Below are 22723 nucleotides of genomic sequence, written 5' to 3' on the forward strand. Positions count from 1 at the left end.
AACGTAGAAAAGGAATGGAAGAAGAAATGCATATGAAGACAAGTGGATTTTTTTAAAACTATTAGCCTTGAATGAAATGGAATCCAACAAGTAACTAATAGATTCATACACATTTATCTTTCACTTTCCAATGAAACTATCTAATATGTTATGTAACTAGAAAGAGAGGAAACATAACCATATATGAAGAAAGTAAATGGAATCACCTTTACTGTTGTTACCAAAATAAATGGAATCCATATGATTATCACAAAATTACATATGATTGTATTTCAACTCTTAATGCTTAACTAATCTATGCATGGGAAACACAACATGAGAAGAAAATAGGGTAAATGGAATTACAAAACCAATTCATCATCAAGTTTGTTGACCTTTGTATTGTCAAATGAGATTACATTTATAGTTTTCTATCATCCCTTAGTTTAGCAGAACAAAAATCACAAAATAGAAAAGAGAATAAAATACAAAATCATCCAATGATATGAACACATGGCATGTTTTCCATCGGTTATTATGAACATGGTACTTCTAAAAATACATGATGACTGTTTAGCTTCATGCAATCTCAGGAATCTTGTCGAAAATCATTGTTTTCTTCATATTCTACTATTTCATGCCAAGTCTATATAATTCATAATACAACAATCATTGTAGTTTTGAATTTCCATCGTTGATCTCAAATCAACGGTCAAGATTAAATCATTATAAACCTTTTTGTTTCTTTCTTTGCATTTTCCTCCATGGGTCCCTTTGTGTACACATGTCAAATTGTCATTGTGTCACTTTAGTTATCTTTCTTGCATCTTTTGAAAGCAACATAATGAAAATTGTAGATCTTTTAAGATCTCACGATGGCGATAGAAGATCTTAAATTTTTGTTTGTTTCACGGTGAGGGTCCACTTTACAACCATGCACATCGAGACAAATAGGTGGCACTATTCCATTGCTTGGAGAATCTGACATTGGACTGCTTTTCTTTGTGGCACTTTATGGAATATAATGGTCCCATCAGGACATGTGTTGAACTATTGTTATGTCATTATGATTAATAATTGAGCAACTTTCCATAGTAACATGATAATAACCCTTGATCTCAAGTTTGATCTATGATGATGATTCTTTTGGTGATCGTACCCTTAGTTGGGTCCCATGAATAGATGTCAACTTTTCTCTATGTCACCATGATTATTCTTTGTGCAACTCTCCATAGAAACATAATGACAAGCTTATATTTTTTAAGATATGATGATTGAGGAGATTCATCATTCAATACTTATAATTCCATCTTTAAAACATCATCCGTCAATCTAGTCTTCATCTAATAATTTGAATTTGGTCTTTGAGTCATTTGACTTGTAAACTTTGCAATGTAGACATGTAGATTAAATAGAAGCCATCAATTTCATTGTAACAAGAGTCATACAACCTTTGACCAGATTCTTTCACCATTTCTGATGATTTATTTTCTTCTCTTGCATTTGATCTTGATTATCTATAATATCTTCCATGAAAAACTATTACCCAACATGAATCCTTGTCTTCAACATGATTGGGACAAAAGAAAGTTGAATGAACATAATATCTCGACATTCTTCTCATCAGGAAAATGTATAACAAACCCTCTAAAACCTAATCACCTAGCCATTGGACTGGCTCATTGCTCATATGATTTCCTGCATCAGGTTAGCTCAAAGGAATGATGAGAAGAAAGGCCATCCTATTGGAAATCTAAACTCAGACTCAAGACATTGTCACTTGACTTGACTCAAAACCATAGAGAAAAAATATATGAACTGAAACTTGGGAAATTACTAGCTCTATCTGAGGATTTAAGCATGATAATGCTTGAAAGAGCTTTAGAAATCTCTGGTTTTGCACAAAAAGTGACAACTTAGAAACAAAAATAAAACATATAAACTAGGAAAACAACAAAAAACTACCTAGAGAAGCAAGCAACTAAGCTAAATAAAACTATATAAAAGGAAAACCTACCTATCTAGCTACTATGTAGGGGTTACCTGCTTTCAATTTTGCATTTGATAAAACTATAAATTATGCCTATTATAATAAGATGGCAAGGTTTCTCCACTGGGCTATGTCAACTTGGAAGAATTATTCTGATTCATTTGTATGATCTGAAATGGCCCTTTCCACAAATGGACTGCATGCCTCTTGTTTCATGTCTCTTATCTTATATCAACACCAAATCATGTTCTATGAATTTTCTAGGCCTTTCTCTTCTATCAAACAACTTCTTTACCCTTCCTTGACATTCAATGATTTTATCAACCATCTCTTTTCTTTATTCTTGCAGTTTGGTAAGATACAAGATCATCTTCTCTAATCCATCTTTGAAAACATCTTCTTCAATCACAACATACCTTTAATTTACATGTAACAAGCTCTAAAGGAAATAGAAAATTAGCTTCCACTCCATATACTAATTCAAAAGGTGAGATACCAATGGCCCTTTAGGTGTGGTTTTGTTAGCCCATAAAGCATCATGGATCTTCTTATGCCAACTTTTCTGATTATCTGAGACCAATTTCTTCAAAATATTAACTAGATTCTTATTACTAGATTCAGTCTATCCATTTCCTTGAGGAAAATAATCAGAGGAATGACCGACTTGAATACCATTATCATCTCAAAACTCAATGATTTCTAAGGAAGAAAAATAAGATGCATTATCCATTATCAATTTCACAGGAACTCCAAGCCTGATCAATATATACTCTTTGAGAAATTCACATACTACTTTTGATGAAGTCTTTTTCATTGGCTTTTCTTCAAACCATTTATTGAAATAGTCTGTGGCAGTTAGTATGTAAGAGTATCCTTGAATAGAAGGAGGATTGATTGGGACTGTAAAATCTAAACCCCATTGATGAAAAGGAGCTTCAATTATCATTGGCCTAAGATGTAGGGTAGCAAGTTGAGGTATACCAGTAAACATCTTACATTTATCACAATTAACCACCCACTTATATGCATCTTTAAACATGCATGGCCAATAATAGTATTGCCTCAAAATTTTAAATGCAGTGATAGTAGAAGAGAAGTGTCCTCCACATGCCTCATTATGAAAAGATGTCAACAACTTTACCTGCTGCTCCTTATCCACACACCTTAAAAATGTTCCATCAATTTCCCTTTTGTACAAGACATAATCAAAAATCACATACTTCAAGGCTTTTGTTTTAAGATCCATTTTTTTCTTAGTAGTCAATCCATCAAGGTATTCACCATATGTTATAAAATAAGCAATGTTTGAGAACCAAGGATCTTGAAGACTTACCATAAGAACTTTTGGAGTATCTTTTTTGAATTGTTGATCTTATGCTAAGGCTTTATAGAGTGCATTACCTCTTACAAGTTTGGTTGGCTTAATTTCTATATCATATTCTTGGACTTTTTCTATCCAAACTCCTCTATTATTATAACCAACCTCTTGTTGTGTCAAAATACTTTTTATTGCAAGATCTGGCACATATATCACTGAATGAGAGTGTAGTACATAAAACTTGAATTTTTTTAGGGCTCTCACCACTACATATGCATGCTTTCCCATCTGTGAGTATCTGAGTTCTTGATTCTTCAATGATATACTCATGAAAAAAATTGGAGCTTGTATTCTTTCTTTATTCTCTTGCATCAATATAACTAGAATAGTATGTTCTGAGGCATAACAATATATGACAAATTCTTTAGTGTAGTCAAGATGGACAAGCACAAGAGCTTTGGAAATATCACCCTTGATATCTTCAAAATCCTTTTTCCTAGTATCACTCCATTTGAAGGTTTTATTACCTTTCATCATATCAACTATACATCTAACAATTTCAGAGAAATTAGGTACAAATCTCCTTAGGAAGTTTACCTGGCCAAAGAAGGACTTCACTCCATTTTTACTCAATGGTAGACTTAATTTTCAAATGGATTTAACTCTATCTAGATCAATCTTCACTCCTTTAGATGCAATACGACCAAGTAGTTTGCCTCCTATCACACAAAATACTGACTTCTTTGCATTTGGTGAGACACCATGATCTCTACATCTTTGTAGCAATTTTTCTAGATCTTTGATATGATCTTTTCTCTTATTATAAAAGACTATCAAATCATCAAGATATATGACAATGATTCTGTCTTTCAAATCACCAAAGGCCAAATTCATACCATGTTGAAAGATTGCACCTGCATTAATTAAGCCAAAAGGCATTCTATTGTATGAAAAATTACCCCATGGTGTGGTAAATGTAGTTTTGAACTGATCTACTTCATCAACCTAAATCTAATTATATCCTAAAAATCTATCTAACATGGACATCATTTCTAATTCTACAATAGTTTATAAGAGATGATCCATATTAGGGAGAGAAAAATTATCTTTGAGTGAGGCTTGATTTAGATTTTTGAAATCTACACAAATTCTTATCTCTCCATTCTTCTTCCTCACTGGAACAATATTATCAACCCAAGTAGAATGATTATATAGGATATATAATCCTAGCCTGTAATATTTTTTCAACCTCCTTGAAGATTGCTCCTTCAACTTTAGGGCTATAGTTTCTTTGTTTCTGCCTGAATGGTGTTGCTTCTTTTAAGAGGGATTTCATGTTTGATGTTTCCACCCATGAAAATTTTAAGGTATTCATAGCTCCAAGAAAATACATCTTGAAATTCAATGAGTAATTTCCTGATCTCTATCCTCTCCTTTGGTGTGCAACACTTTCCTATGTTTATCATTTTTGGGTTGATTTCTGTCCCTATATTGATTCCATCATATTCACCACAATTTTTTCCTTTCTTATCTCTTTCTCTCTTTATGTATTCATCATGCCTATAAAAAAACTTTTCTAAAGAAATTATATGAGGTAGAATCTTATTACCTTTTAATTTATCTTTTAATTGAATCATATTAGGCTCTATTTTCTTTTTGTCAACTATCACTAAATCACCACTGGCATTAATGCTTCCTTCAAAGTAAAATATTGAAAAAGGTACCTCCCCTTCAATGAATTATTGTATATGCTTTTCATCTTCAAACACCTTCCAAGAATCTTCATTATTAGGGACATTGGGCTTGAATAGAACTTCTACTTTATAAATCTGATCTTTGAAATTAGGATGTGGTAGAAGTAAAGATGTAGAAATTGCCAATGAATCAACTCTTGAATTGAGTTCCCTTGGTACTGATATAATTGAGAAAGCATCCAAAATATCAATTTTATCCCACACCTTATTATGATAGTTCCTCAATCTTGAGTTCTTCATTGCATATTGGTTTTTGACTTGTCTCACCACCAATTCTACATCTCCTTGAGCTTTGAGTATCTTAACACCTTTTTGTTTTGCTACCATTATACCAAGGAGAAGAGCTTCATACTTTGTAGTATTCTTAGCATTTTTGAAAACTAAATTATAAGCCAAGCAATTCATTTCCCCACTAGGTGATGACAACACTACTCCTGCACCTGAACCAACATTAGCACAACTACCATTGAATTCCAAAGTCCACAACTGATCCCCTTTAGTTTGTTCTAATTCTTTTGAAATATTAGAGATGTCAGAGAACAACATATAATTACCAAACTAAATTTCATAATATAAGATTTGATACCTAGGATCATTTGATTTCAAGACAGTGAATTTTAACTTTTCTTCTAGTTCTAGCTTCACCTTTTTATCTCCAACTTGGATAGTGGTGCAAGACCAAGCTAGTTTATCTCTCCCACCATGTCTTTGTAGAAACTTATACTTAGGAGCATGCCATAACTTGTAGGGATATATGTGACTAGAATAGTGAATTTTAGCCTTTTGGAAGGATAGGTAGCAAGGGAAACTTGAGCATCTTTTATCTATCTAAGCAATGACACTAGTTTTGCATCCATTGAATAACATCTACCAAAAGTTTTAGTTAGTGGAAGTCCTAAAGATTTTGCTACAGAAGTAGACATTACATTATCAGAGGCTCCTGAATCTATGATGCAGCTACTCAATCTATTTCCATTGATAAATAAGGAAATATAGAAGGGATCTAGTTTTTGATTTGGGGATGTGGCCAAGACAGCAAGTTCTTCTTCTTTAAACAACTTAGGGAGTGAAAAATCTTCATCAGTCAAAGAAGTTCCACTATTTCTAGCTTTATTGTGATGATCAACATTAGTATTAATATTAACATGACCCCCATCCTTATTATTACAATGCTCAACTAATCTTTGCAATTGATCAGGATTATATTTCAAGTAATCCAATGGAGATATCTAGATTCTTACCTCTTCATAGTATTGTATAATGTCAAAGGAATTAGCTGACTTACCTTTGTGCTCCTTTTGTGCAGTTGAAGTTACTATGCCGCTATCTTTATCAACTTTGTTTGATGGTGCATTATTTTTGATAGGAACTAAATTATTGGTCTCATTTGTATTCTTCTGACCTTTGGTCATTACTGTTAACTAAGGTCCTTCTGTAGTTGCAAAAAAATAATCTCTTTCCTCTGAATTTGATTCATACTCCAAGAAATATTTTTCAGAGTTGCCACAAGGAGTATGATCATCCTCACTTCTAGGATATTCAATTGTCTTTTCTTTATTATCCACCATCTATCTATATCTGACCATATCAACACATGCATCTCCATCATGATCTGCCCTTAAATGAAAAGCACACATATTTTTTCTTTTTGGGGTAGGCTCAACTGCTAATCTCTATTGAATAGGTGGTATTTGAAATGTTTTACCTCCATTTGGGTTTCTAGAACCTTCTTGATGAGATTGATGGAAAGAATGAGCAGGCCAATTGATTTGTTTCTTCAATGAAATGAGCTCATTAGATAATTTTTGAAGCATGGCTTATGTATTTTTTGAAGTACTAGTTGTATTACTCATTGTTCTAGATTGGAATTCTCTTTTCCACATACCAAATGCTATCATGTCATCCTCCATCTCCACAACTAGTGTTTGAGAAGCTTGTAAGTTTGCTACATTTTCTCTTCTAATTTGATATCCCAGATCAGGAGGCATAGAGATAATATAGAAGGTCTTCTTATTATAATTTGTAGGTGTACTTGTAACATGTATTCTTTTGATGATTTTATTGAACCTTGCATTAAAATCTCTCATAGAAACTGATGGTTCTTTCTTTATTTGTGCCCGTTGCAACAACAATACTTGTGCATCCTCTGTACTTTTGTAACATTCTCAGACCTTTGTTTCATAGTATCCCAATTTGTGATGCATCCTGTAGGTAGGTCTTGAAACCAATCAGAAGCATTGTCTACAAGTGTATCTACAAACAATTAATAGCCACATCCTCATGTTAAGGATTTACTACACCACAGGCTTTATGGAAAACACTTAGGTGTTTTTTCGTAGAGATGGTACCATCACCATTAAATTTTGGAAAGTTCTTTCTTGATGCTCTTGGTAGATCATTATTTTCTCCAAGGGCAAGAGGACCAATAATATTTTCCCAAGGAAGTGCCATAGCTATTGGTATAATATTCTAGTTTGTTTGAAAAGTAACATAAATTATAAGTGTTGCACCAATCAACAACAAAACATCAAAATTAGGAGGAATAGAGGTCCTAACAACATGAGGAGAAGAAGATTATCTTCTCTATGTTCTATTAGGAGGAACAAATGCAAACAAGTGAGTATCTTGGAGTTGTTTAGTCACAAATTCCCTTGCACACAATGTTCCTCTTCTGCAAAGATATTCTAGGATAGGAAAGTTGGCCTTCTTGAGCTCTTTGTATATTGGGTCAATATTTCCTCTTTCTTTAGCACTCTTGGTATATTTGGGATCTAGGATGAATTAAATATTATAAAAAATTGTGTTTTAAAGTTTTCCTTAATCTTGGTGATCAAGGAAACTTTACCAATCTTCAACTTTGAATTTGCTTCTTCTCTTTAGTAGGTTGAGGCTATAAAATTAGTATCAAGTTCTTATGGTGAACATTTGACTTCCACAAGACCTTATTTGCAACTCAAATGTATGGAATTAGAGTACAAATTGATATGAAGGGAAATTCTTCAAAGCTTTCACTTGAAATCCCTAGTAGCATCGCTAAAAACTATTGGTTAACATTTTGTGCTCCTATTAGATTTTGTAACTTGACTCTTTGATACCCAATGTTTTGGAGAGATAAAAGGATGTTTACCAACAAATGGGTTAGTGGATGTATTCTATCACTACCCTTTGAATTACTAGGTACAACTCCCTTATGATTTGCAATGATATACAATGAATATGTTTTTATGAGATCATAAGTTTTTACATTATAAGCTCTTAACTTGAGAGAAGTAAAGGATAACCAAATTGTTTGTAGACACAAACAATTCATGAAAAATATATTTGAATAACCTATTACACCCAATGGAACGATTGGAGTAGATTATCTTGAGATTTATTATTCTTACTTATATTCTAAATGTAGATTAACCATCTAAATGTAGAAAAGGAATGGAAGAAGAAATGCATATGAAGACAAGTGGAATTGTTTTTAATTTTCAACCTTGAATGAAATGGAATCCAAAAAGTAACTAATAGATTCAGACACAATTATCTTTCACTTTCTAATGAAACTATCTAACATGTTATGTAACTACTAAGAGAGGAAACATAACCATATATGAAGAAAGCAAATGGAATCACCTTTACTATAATTACAAAAATGAAATGGGATCCATATGATTATCAAAAAATCACATATGATTGTCTTTCAACTCTTAATGCAGAACTTATCTATGCATGGGAAACAAAACATGGTAAACAAATAGGGCAAATGGAATTATAGAACCAATTCACCATCAAGTTTGCTGACCTTTGTATTGTCAAATGAGATTACATTTATAGTTTTCTGTCATCCCTCAGTTTAGTAGAGAAAAAATCAAAAAATAGAAAAGAGAATAAAATATGAAATCATCTAATGATATGAACACATGGCATCTTTTCCATTGATGATTATGAATCCATGGTACTTCTGAAAATACATGATGATTGTTCAACTTCATGCAATCTCAGGAATCTTGTAGAAAATCATTGTTTTCTTCATATTCTACTATTCACGCCAAGTCTATATAATTCATAATACAATGGTCACTGTAGTTTTGAATTTCCATCATTGATCTCAAATCAATGGTCAAGATTAAATCATTATAAACCTTTTTGTTTTTTCCTTTGCATTTTCCTTCATAGGTCCCTTTGTGTACACATGTTGAATTGTTGTTATGTCACTTTAGTTATCTTTCTTGAATCTTTTGAAAATGAGATAATGACAATAGTAGATCTTTTAAGATCTCATAGTGGTGATAGAAGATCTTAAATATTTGTTTGTTTCATGGTGTGGGTCCACTTTCCAACTATGCAATTCATGGCAGATAGGTGACACTATTCCATTGCTTGGAGAATCTAACATTGGACTACTTTGCTTTGTGGCACTTCATGGAATATAATGGGCCCATCAAGACATGTGTTGAATTGTTGTTATATCACTACGATTAATAATTGAGAAAATTTCCATAGTGACATAACGACAACCCTTGATCTCAAGTTTGATCTACGGTGATGATTCTTCTAGCGATCATATCCTTAGTTGGGTCCCATAGACATATGTCAACTCATTGCTATATCACCATGATTATTCTTTGCATAACTCTCCATAGTGACATAATAAAAAGCATGGATTCTTTAAGATCTGACAGCTAAGGAGATTCATCATTGAATACTTATAATTCCATCTTTACAACATCATCTGTTGATTTGGTTTTTATTTGACGATCTAGATTTAGTCTCTAAGTCATTTGACTTGTCAACTTTGCAATGTAGATATGTAGATAAAATATAAGATGTCAATTTCATTGTAACAAGAGTCATACAACCTTTGATTGGGTTCTTTCACCAATTCTAATGATTTATTTGCTTATCTTGCATTCAATCTTAATTATTTGCAATATCTTCCATGAAAAACTATTACACAACATGAATCCTTGTCTTCAACATGATTAGGAACAAAGAAAGATGAATCAACAAAATATCTAGACCTTCTCCTCATTAGGAAAATGCATAAAAAACCCTTCAAAACCTAATCACCTAGCCATTGGACTAGTGCATTGCTCATATGATTTCTCACAATAGGCTAGCTCAAAGGAATGATGAGAAGAAAGGCCATCCTATGGGCAATCCAGACTCAGACTCAAGAAATTATCACTTGACTTGACTCAAAACCCTAGAGCAAAAAGATATGAACTGAAGCTTGGGAAAAAATTACATATAACCAAATAATATAGGTATTAAGTCATATGGATTCTACTATCAACATTCCATACACTAAAGTCTCTACCAATCACTAAATTAAATGTAAGCATACCACTTCTTCAAGATGTTCAACTGTAGGCTGTTGCATTGCATACCCCTAAACACCACCATTACCATTAAGAGTAGGTTATAATGAAATTCACAACACCAATAACATATTATCTAAATAACGCATTGCCTATGCAAACTAGATACTACTTACCCAAACTTCAATCTCTTTTTCATCAACCAACATTGCTTGTCTATGCTTTCCTAACACAAACTTACTACTACTCCTGCATTTCACCAATGTTGATTTAACACACTCACATGAAAAAGCTGGGAGAGAAAGTACACATGCATCTTCACACTCAATTGTTGTTGCAACAATTCCTTTAATAGTAGATGAATGATATAGAATAAAACATTTGTTCCATTTTTTAGACATCAAACCAAAACATTCACAATCACAAAACACATGAGTGCTGAAAATTAAAAAAATAAGTTATTTGATCTTATAGAAATAGAAAAACAATTTTTTTTGTTTCTCATTACCTCTACCCTCTCACTTCTAACAAAAAAAGGGATCCCCCTTATATCATCCTCAAAGTCAATAATTTTTTAGCACTTACAAAGGTTATTTTCCCTCTACCAAACTTATTCCATCGTGCATGAGATTTTTGCATGCAACTCTTATCACCTAAAATTGAGGTAGAAGGTGGTGCATATGTTGGTCTTTCAACAACACCATCCACAGAACCTATATTGGCTAAAGATGGAGTGCCATGTTAGTGGTACATTTAATGAATATCAACAAATTTCTCTAATGTGGTTCACATGTCTTCATGGATTTTTCACATAAAGAACAAACTATTATATCAAATTGATCATACCATGATCTTTCTTCTCTTCACTAATGCTACAAACTATTTCAATCTCCCCTCCTCAATTCATCACTCTCATAGTAACACATTTCCTCTTCAATCTTGGCCAGACCCTCTTCTGAAAGGAGTTCAACTGAGTAGACCTTGTATAGTTTGCATATGTGTTGCTGTAAATGCCTTCTTTGGGAATCAAACCTTATCCTTATCTAGTAATCAACACTTGTGGCCCTCTTAAAGATGTATCATGTTGATTTTGAATCATAAAAAATCTCATGCTATTCCTTACAAAAGGTTGCCCATGACAAGGTGCCTCAATTAATGGGAGATTGTGAATTTGCTCCTATGTAATTTCATCCTCACAATGTCCCAAAACTTATTTCCCCCATCAACATAACAACTTCCCATAAGGTAGTAATACATCCTCCTTTGGATGGACTTTTCAATTCTATATTTACCCCTCCCCTATACAAACGAGACCATAACACAAATATAAACATTACCATACGAAAAAAACTTATAGCATGCAAATATAATACATATGAGTGCTATCTTCCTATGGATTACATCATTTATCAACATTAAATACAAAATTCAAACCTTAGTACAACTGAGAGATGTGTCACCAACAACATCAGTATCACACTCGCAAATTGCAACATTGCCCACTACTTCCCTTAATGGAAAAATCACCGCTCTAGGTTTCTTGCTTTGTATTTGAAATTAACTATAAGTCAATGGAACTATACACACAACATTCATTCAAACTATACAATATCGAAATGAGTGTAAATGATATTGAATTTAATTATCACACTCACATGGCCACCTCTAGAAAACCTGGGAGAAGTCCTCTGTACAACAACCTTGCTCTCCTGAGAAAGGAAATAAAAATAATTAGATATTTTCAACATTGTTCTCTATACTTGGAGGATAATCTATTTTTTGGGTGTTTTCAAACCACAACATCTTACCACCATCTTTTTCGTATTTTCTCTTTCCCTGCTATAGAGCACCTCTTTCATATCCACATAAGGCTTATCTCTTTCTAGTATGTGGGGTACCTAAAGTGAATTGCTGATTTATTTTGATTTCTCACTTAATTTTAACATCTTGTACAATCTACAATAATATAACAAGACTGTTACTAAACACAACTTCCTAATACATTAAGTGCCCTGCAAATCCTAACAATTTCATGATGCTGGTCTTTTAATAGAGCACAATAAAAGTTATTGCTTCATTGTCTACAACATTAAATATGGAGTTCATCCAATCTTTTATATCTATTTATATTTAAACTTACTCAAATTTTTATCTATCTATATGGAGCTGCATTCTTAATAAAATTTTGTTGCATAACGTACTATTTATGATTCCTTTTATATTTTTGATTTGTTTTTGGAAATTAGATAGATTGGTAGCTAATGCATTTCAATCTAGATCTATTAAGATGAATGATTACAACCAAAATCTCTCCTTTGGAACAACAATATGATTTAATCATAGGTTGCTTTTTAATAGTACTTAATAGGGGCCAAGTTATTTTTGGGTGAATTGTTGATTTTTGATGTTAAATAGTTTTTTCTCTCCTATGTTTGGTTGTAGCCATATGTAACTCAAGATGATACTCTAATTGGGACCTTGACTATGAGGGAGACTATAGCATACTCTGCTCATTTGAGACTCCCTGATAAGATGCCCTGGTTAGTGAAATCAACACTAGTGGAGTCTACACTTATTGAAATGGGTCTTCAAGAATGTGCCAACACTCCCATTGGAAATTGGCACTTGAGGGGAATTAGTGGTGGAGAAAAGAGAAGAGTTAGCATTGGCTTGGAAATCCTCACGAGGCCAAGATTGCTATTTCTAGATGAACCAACAAATGGTTTAGATAGGTAAGAATCAGTCACTCTAATTCTTAATTAGTGCTAGATCCTAAATCCAAAATAACATTAGAGAGGGTTTTAATTATTTTTTATTGTTCCTCATAGACCACATGTAATACTCCATTAATGAATTTATTGTTCTTTGTAGACCACAAAATACTAACTGCTAGTGGTTATGATTAATTGGGTAGACTATTAATTATGACTAATTCAAAATTACATGTATTGATATATGGTGAATTGTTAATTGTAGTGCATTTGCATATTTTGTTACCCAAACATTAAGAAGTTTGGCCAGGGATGGGCGTACTATTATAGCTTCAGTTCATCAACCAAGTAGTGAGGTGTTTGAACTCTTTGATAGTCTCTACTTACTCTCTAGAGGGAAAATTGTTTACTTTGGCAAGACATCTCAGACATGCGAGGTAAGCTTGCTTTACTATAATGGTTGGTTTCCATATTTAAGAATACTAGAGTTATTGTCACCATGCTTAGTTAGATGGTAGGTTGCTGTATTTAAGAGTATTGGAGTTACTACTACTAGTCTAGGAATAAGATTTTTTGAAGTTATAGAGGAGTTAAAGCTGGATCATAGTGTAGTTGAAGAATAAGTTGATGAAAGTCTTTCTATCAAAAATGTATTTTTTGGAAATTTCTATTGACAATTGAGGTCATTGGTAGATACATTCAATATAGATTAAATTTTTTTGTACCACTAAACCGACAAGGCCCATTGTGCATTGTGCAATGGCTTCCCTCATTTATTGATAGATCACATGGTTTCCACTTTGGATTTTTTTATATTTTGGTTTTTTGTGATCTTCCCATTTTGGAGGGAAAGAACAACTAGGCCATTGTCATGGACAATTTTGCACTACTTTTTCCATCTGGTGCTATAGAGAATAAATTATATCAATTTGCAATAGAAAAGATTCTATTCAAGATAACAATTCAACTTTTTGGGATAGTTTTTTAGTGCTCTGCAATAGAAAATAATCCATTAAAGATAAGCCCCCTTCACATGGATCAAAAAATTCACAATTAATTTGTCAACAAGCCTGTTTAGTTTCTCATGGATACTTACAATTGCTTGTATTTAAATTCTTGTTACTATCTTAGTATGTCATAAATAACACAGTGTAGAAGTACTTTTGAATTTGGCATATAACATCTTCCACTTCTTGTTGTGCTGAAGCATGGGTTTACTTACTTGTGTATAACTTTATTTTAAAATCTTAATCTCTTTATAAATAGTCAATCTAGACCTGCTTGAGTAATCTAGTGTTAGTTTATAACAGTAAAACCCGAGGACTTGTACCCATCGGCCACAACCCCCCACCGAAAACCTCAAAATATCCATCCCCAAGATGTCCTCACAACCGAGAGTGCCCAAGTACCCCCACCTCCACCATTTTGTAACCATGCTACCACCACAAATGATACTCCAATTTCTATTTGAATTTTTCTTTTTGCTATTGGATATATATTATGTTACTAAGTTGAATGTTCAACCATTTTGGTTCGCGTTGTAATTTTTCTATGTTCAAGTATTTCAATTTGGTATGTTATATTGAAACATTATTTCATAATAACTAGTATTTCAAGCTCCATATGTATAGTATACAACACCCCCTTCCCTTCCCTATTGACTCCTCACCATACCCCACCATCCCAAAATTAAGGCCCTTTTTCCCTTGTCCCAAAAACTCATCCTGTCGTACCCTAACAACGGTGTTACATTGGTTTATAACTAACATCCAAATCCTTGGCTTTGTTAAAGCAAGGATTTCTTAGTTTCCTGCATTTTATAATTGTTTTTTTTGAAGTTTATTTTACTACCTTCCTATCTGATAGGAGAACACATAATTTAGACCTATTTTCTGAATTTGGTATTTCATGAGGACCTATTCTAGCATTCTTATAATAGGCTTTTTTATTTTTTTCTTGCATTTTAATGTTGTCTACTATGCTCTCGTTGGGACTTTCTTGAGAATTGATTACTATTTGTTGAAATATGGTCCTACAAGGAAGTATATTAAACACTTGGTATTGGTGATTAACAAGAAGAAAGCTTTCAAGGAAAGGAAGCTAGATATAGCTAGGAATATTGAGTTCCTTAAAAAATGGCTTCATTTAAAACCCACAATGGTAGTGATTGTTGGATAGAGTATCTCCTAGCTAATGGATCCACATGCCTTGAAATCTTGCAATGTGTGGAGGTAAATTTCTTTTCCAGTTTCTACCTTTGGTAATGATGAGGGTTAGAAGAAGATGAGTAAGCCCTAAAAAAAAGATCAAGCCTCAAAGTTTAACCCCACATTGACAATGAGGAAAGCTAGGCTGTGCTCATTTGTGATTGTGGAAAAGGGCTAGTGAATTCACTAACAAAAGTTTGCTAGAAGACTGAGATATGTTTAGGGTTTGATCTAGGTCATTAGGGTTTGTTACTACATTTTTAGAAAGAAGTGGTATGATTTTGTTTTTAGAATTAATGATGTAGCAAGACGATACTATAAGGGTAGTAAGACAATACTAGTTATTTTTTCAAAGGATATTAACTTGTATGGGTGTATCAAGAATATCAATATTGAAAAACATAATAGATTATATAGATGATACTAGATATGATGCACAGATGGATAATATGGATTATCAACAGTAAACTTTGAAAATCTACATATTAGCATAGTGTCTATTTAACATGTATAAACTAAAAAATATAATGAAATAAAACTTTATAGTTGAATTCTATCCCTATGACATATGCTATTCTTAGTTTGTGAACTGGGCATTTCTTTGAGATGATTAGTTTCATAAATATTTGTAGCTATGAATTTGGAAGTTGTATAAATGAATCTTGAAGCTAAAATTGAGCACTAGTATAAAAATGGTCTTAGTATATATATCCCTAAGAAGTCAGGTAACATTATTTCAATTAAAGTAAAAGCCATGGTTCAAGATGAGGCTTCATTGCTACCAGATGCTAGTTCATAGTAATGAGGGTGATTTGGCTCAAATGTTGAGAGAATTCATACATATTATAGAAAAGGTTAAAATCAAAGGTAAGGAACATTAGGTTTTTTAATTTAATAACTAGTTTATGTTATGATATGTTTTCTCAAAGATGGGCTGAATGATCAACTGCTATGGGTAAGTCTATAACATGAGTTTATTAAAGTTTTATATCATAGTTGAGATAATAATGAGGAATTGGCAATAAAATTACAAGAATGTTAGTTGGCTATATTGTCGAAATTGAGTGCATAAGGAAAACTAAAAGCAAAAATTGACATTAATAGAAAATAGTCTCAAAAGTAATCATCACATTTATTTCTAAATTAAGTTAAACAAATGATTGAAAGGATTAAATTGTGAATCATGATACATAGAAGACTAATTACAAAATTAATTAAAAAACAAAGATAGCACGATCTAAGCCATCATGGTGCTTACAAAGGACACACTTGAATGACATTTCAATGATGACTAGCTTTTTGCAGTTGAAGTAAACAAGCTTGATACTACCAAGAATATTTAATTAACCTTACTGAAACATTCTAGTCTTCAATGGGATTTTATTTAAACTATACAAGACCAACATAATTGATTGTGTGTTTCTATGTTACCTGAATTTACAGTAGTTTTCCATGAAACTCCCATGAGGTTGAAGGGTAAGAAGAGGAAGATGACCTTCTTAGGAGAGGTCAAGATTGATAGGCTTAAGAAAATAATTATGCTTCCTCATAACCTTATGGTTAGGGTTGTTTTGACAATTCTAGAAGACAATTACATTGAAAATGATGATAGGCATAGAGGAAATCTTGATATTCCTGGTATCTTTGTAGCTATTTCCATGCATTTTGAAAAGGATAGGAAGGTGATAGAGAAATAATGCTGGAACATCTTCAAAATAGATATCTTGGTAGACCTAGCTAGGGTTCTAGTTAATATAGATGATGAACTAAGCATTCCAAAACCAAAAAATTATGACTACCTCATCTTGAAAGGCAAATTGGCCCCTAAAATCCCAATCTTAGCCACATATGATTAGGAATAGTTTGAAGAGAGGAAACCTATTATCACTAGGAATTTGGATTTTCTGATGGGTTTAATGCATGTAAAGAGGCCCAACCATAAAAACTGATTTGAAGCTTACTTGAAGGAAGACAATGTGGATGCCAAGGATGATGAAGTAGACCTAGCTAATGCCACCACCATCATCGAAGAAGGGCCTTGAGTGGAGCAGAATGTAAAGGGATAGGAGTCAAACTCAAAATTTCAATGGTCTTTGTTTGACATAATTTTAGTATAGTATGTAATTAAATAACATAATATCAAAAGGTTTTTTTGGTTTGCATAAGGATTTTCCAAGGTTGCTTGGTTTATATGTGAATCAACTACGGTAGGTATAGTAATTTTTGAGCCTCTATGATAATAGTGTTGCTAGCAATTGGGATTAGGGAAGATATAATACTCTTGGTCTGGCCATCATTTTGACTTACACTCTTCTGTTATGTAATAAATCAATATTAATCCTCCACACATTACTTAGTATGAGTTTCTTTGAATACATTAACTAGATATAAGTTTTTCACATTTCATGTAGTAGTCAAATATTGTTTCTGTAATCAACTATATGTATTTATAAATCCAATGTCATCTTCTTGTTAATACATCACTCTCTATGATCCAAGACACCTACTAAAAACATATATAGCTGATAAATGTCAATTTAAAAACATAAAAAATAATATGAATCCAAAAAGTATATGACACATAAACGATGTGAAATAAAAAACATACATAGATGATGCAATATTGGTATATTTGGGGCATCCTAAATAATGAGGAAGGGAATGGAGAATATACAACTTAGAGGATTGTCAAGATTTCACCCCCAGAATGCATCTGCCAATGATCTAGGTCCCTCTCAAGGAAACATGCTATTAACAGGAACTGAATGAGGCGGAAGAAGCATGTGAAGGATGTGACAGAGAGACGTGTAGGCTATTTTCTCAGCATAGGAGCCTAGAAAATAAATAACGAGTAGTAGAATGCTTTAAGATGAGTAGTGTATGGAGGGTACCCGAATTTTTATTAAAAAGACTTCATTGCAGGTTTTTTAAAAATACTTTTGTTGCCAGATTTTACATGAAAACAACTTCATTATAGATTTTCAAGGAAAATAGTTCCCATTACCAATTTTATAGAAAAACAAACTTCCATCACAAGACTCTACCAATACTTATAATAGGCGATCTATCATGTCCCAAAATACATAGTTCAGAATACTATCAATTTTTTTTGTCTTTAGAAGATCATTACTATGTTGACACTAATAGTTCTGCAGCTTTTTTTTTCAAGATAGAAAGTCTACTATTTTGAAATCACTATCACAATCTACTTATCAAAAGTAACCTTAATGGTGTTAAATGTGTGCTTTACTTAATACATCATTAATAATTCTGCAGCCATGAATCAATCTAACCTTATTACCAACCAGAAATAAAGAACTTAAATTATTTATTTATCAAAGGTATAATTACATCTAATTACAAAAGGAATTAAGGTAAATAACTGCAGTTTAAAATAATATTCAATGAATAATACATTTTTACAACAATATAATAGTTTTTCCTTCACATTAAACTTTCCATTTCCTTAATACAACTAGGAATACATCCAATAGATAATTTATATCCTAGTACTTTACATGATACAAATACTTTTCTTGCAGAAATATAAACAACAGTCAACCATTTCAAATGAAGGATGCAAGTAGACTTAATAACTCTAATGAGAGTACAAAATGGGAGACTCTTCCTTTAAACTTTAAAATACAATGACTACATTTTCTTGCACATAGACAAAGCAACAACAATCCTGGCTTCCAAGCTTTAGCTTCAATAATCACTTGTAGTGAAACACACACAACAAGCCCATGAGAATGCTTTCCTCCCAACCATAGGCTTTTTCAAGACCACCCTTGCAATAGGAGAACCAATGCTAGGTGGGGTTCACATACTATCACAACCATCCTCACATACATATGCTTACAACAGAGTTTTACATCACACACAACCACTTTTACCTTACTCCCAAAACCTGAGGCTTATCACTTTAGGATCACTTATTGATCTATTCGAGGGGTGAAGGTGGAAATGAACAATGGGAGACTTCCACACTGCAATAACATACACATGGCACAAGCCTTCACAAGGCTATCTATAACATCACATACACCTTCACAAGGCTGCCCATAACATCATATATGCCATCATAAGGCCTCATACAACCCTTCTAGCCCCCAAGTAAGAGAAACCCTTATGACCCCCAAGAAGTTTCACATATGGAGCCCATAACATCCATATGGTATTCTTCTCCATCACAAGGAGAAACTCTAAACCTAAAACAATCCCCATACACCCTTCACCCCACAAGGTTATCTTCCCTACCAAGGGTGAGACTCACCTTGTGAATTCCCAAACAAAAGGCCAAACAAGTAAAATAACCACGAAAAGTTCTCAAGAAACACGTAATCATGGGAACACCAAAACATACCACAATTACAATTATAATCATGATCCACAATGCTAAAACAAGAAAGAACACAATATGGCAAGGTAAACAACATGACATACATACATAAGAAATGGTACTAACCTTTCCTCAACTTGAAACTTGCACAAGCTGGTTGCTCTCTCCTCTTCCTACAATCTTCTTTCTTTTTTCCCTTAGCCTCCCCAAATTTCTCTAGATCTCCCTCTTTTCTAGTGGTCTCCCAACATTCTCCTTAATTGCCTTACTACACACTACCCCACTCCCCATTCTTCAATGAATTCCTTAGATTTCTTCCTCCCAATTTTCTCCCCATGTCTACCTTTTAAATTTGACCCACTAAGGAAAATCCACTTTTCGGTGGTCTACGAGGTACATAGGGATTTGCTGAAGACTTAAAAATGCTCCTAACCCCAAGGTATACCATATGGACTCTTAAAAGAAAGTCCTAAACTAACCCTAGGGTTGGTTTTTTCCTCCTAGAAATCTATTCAAAGCTTACATTCAAAAATCAAAGTGAGGGACAACTCTCTTGGTTCCATAAACAAGAAAACTCTCCTTGGGTCACTACATGGTTAACCAAGGGTCACTTTACTACCCATCTAATCCACTTGGCATGCCACATCATAGAACACGTGTCAATTGACACTACATAAAAAAAAACATCACATACAAACATTTGGCATGCCAACAAAGATACACCAAAACTAAAATTACAATTTACATAATACATTCTAAAACAATTTTAAAATGATATTACAATTATAATTAGGTTATGCCCTTCTTGGGGCTAACCTTGGCTTCACAAGGAATAACACAACAATACAACTAGCAAAGGTTCTCCATATGTCCATGGGCTTAAGTCTTGCACACTTATGAAAATATTAGTAGTCCAATATGAGGTATAAGCATATAAAATTAGATATGAGATATGCAACATTAAATCCATAAATCTTTTTGTCCATTATGACATAAAAAGTGTAAATCAACATGAAGAGACGTCAATATGTTGTCTTCATTTTCAATAACATAACTATCACTTTACACTTGCATTCAAGGAATTTCTCTAATACATATTGTAAAACACCATTTAACATGACTATCACTTTGTACTTCACTTATAACATTAATCAATACACATCATTATTGGAGTACCAAATGTAGATGCACAAATCTATTTCTTACCATTAGGACATATGAATCATACTTCAATATATAATTGATAACACAATTAATCAACATTGCACGAAACCATAATATGATAAGAAAAGTATTACTAAGAATGCATCAAATTAATATCATCATGACAAATAACCATAAACTAGAATTAACAACCCCTCCTAAATAACATCACATGGATTTCACTGAGTTTGAATGATCAACATCTTCATGTCTATAGAATGTCATGTTCCTTTTTTATGAATTACGCATATACAATTCAAGTACTACATTATCTCACTAACATCTTGTCTATTTATTCCAGTTAACTCTAGTTGTTTTCTACCATAGATTAATCATCTAGTTATATCATATAAGAAGGTAACCTCAACTAACTATCATTACTTTTAGTTACCATTATAATATTCCAACATAACTAGCTCGACTAATATTATGCACAATCTCAACACTTGTTATTAGGCTACCACATTGTGGTTTCAAATTAATCTTGTGGCAATCCTCATAAAGGTATGTGCAAGATCATTGTTTCTATAATTATCATTTGGATTTGAACAATTATGGTTTTATTTATTGTATAGGAGGAGGAACCTTACATGATCAAACGAAATTGACATCAACATATTGTAATCAAATCTATTGAGTCTCCTCAAAATTAAATAATTACAAGAATCTAATGGGAGTCAATACGAACAAAGTAACGAAACACTTTACAAAGATACTTGTAATATAAAATCACATTCTTATACTTATCTGGAATGACATTCATTGTAGATTTGAAAGAAAAGAACTTCCATTTATAGATTTTAGAGAAATCCACTTTTCATTACTAGATTTAACATTCAAAATTCTAAAACAAACTTAAAAATTCAAAAATAATACATACTACTATAGACAAAGCCACACACACACTTAGGAAGTTGGAATAGCCAAGAAGTTATCTCCCACATATTCAGAAACTAGAAGAACACCACACTCAAGAAGTTGGAATAACCCATAAATTATCTCACACACAGTCGACAACCAGAAGAATAATGAAAATATCAGTGGACTTGAAACCCTAGTATGAGTAAACCCTACAAGTGCAAAATACCATCATACTTGAAAAATCATTCCATTATAATTTCTTTCTACTGATCAATAATTCAAACCATGACTATTGGTCAATAACCAAATGGTCAATGGTTACTTTGCAGTTACCTAACCAAAGTGAGGTTAATTGTCACAATTATGGAACAATTAATTACCCGCATTTGGTCATGGTCATAGGTCCATTTTCTGGTGGATGACAATGGACCAATTATGAGGAGGGGGACTGACAAGTCAGGATTGATGGGATAGGACTCACAATTGACACACTGACAGTAGATGTATGGTAGTACAGTAGTAGGTTATGGTCTTAGGATGCACCATTTTGATGGAGGATAGCTAGTCCCACAATAATGATATAAAGTTCCATTTGATGTCTTAAAGGTACATAAAGTAATAATTCATCACCATGACAGATGTGACAAAATCCAATTATGATAGGATCTTACATGTGGGGAATGTTATTGAAAAGACATTTGAATTTAATGGTTAATGCATCTTTTATATTAGCATGAAATAACCCAAAATTATTATTGCCATATGCATTAAAGCACAATTGTAGAAATTTGTAGTTAACAAAGCACATCCACAAAGATGAGGTTCAGAATCATCCAACTAATAAAGAACCATAGGCTGTAGTGCAACCAAACCTGATAGAAACACAAGAAGACCAAATTTATATTAAAAAACTTGTATGTTGTAGCTTGGGAGCTTCAAAAAAAATATTTGTAGGGTAATAGAGAGATTGCATGGAAATTGAGGAGGAAGACATAACCGAGTTGCAGGAGATAGTCAATGTACTGGGTGGGGAGAATTGTAATGGTAGG

Source organism: Cupressus sempervirens, chromosome 5 (assembly GCF_028749045.1).
Source record: "Cupressus sempervirens isolate cs-2001-9-10 chromosome 5, ASM2874904v1, whole genome shotgun sequence".
Lineage (NCBI taxonomy): Eukaryota > Viridiplantae > Streptophyta > Pinopsida > Cupressales > Cupressaceae > Cupressus > Cupressus sempervirens.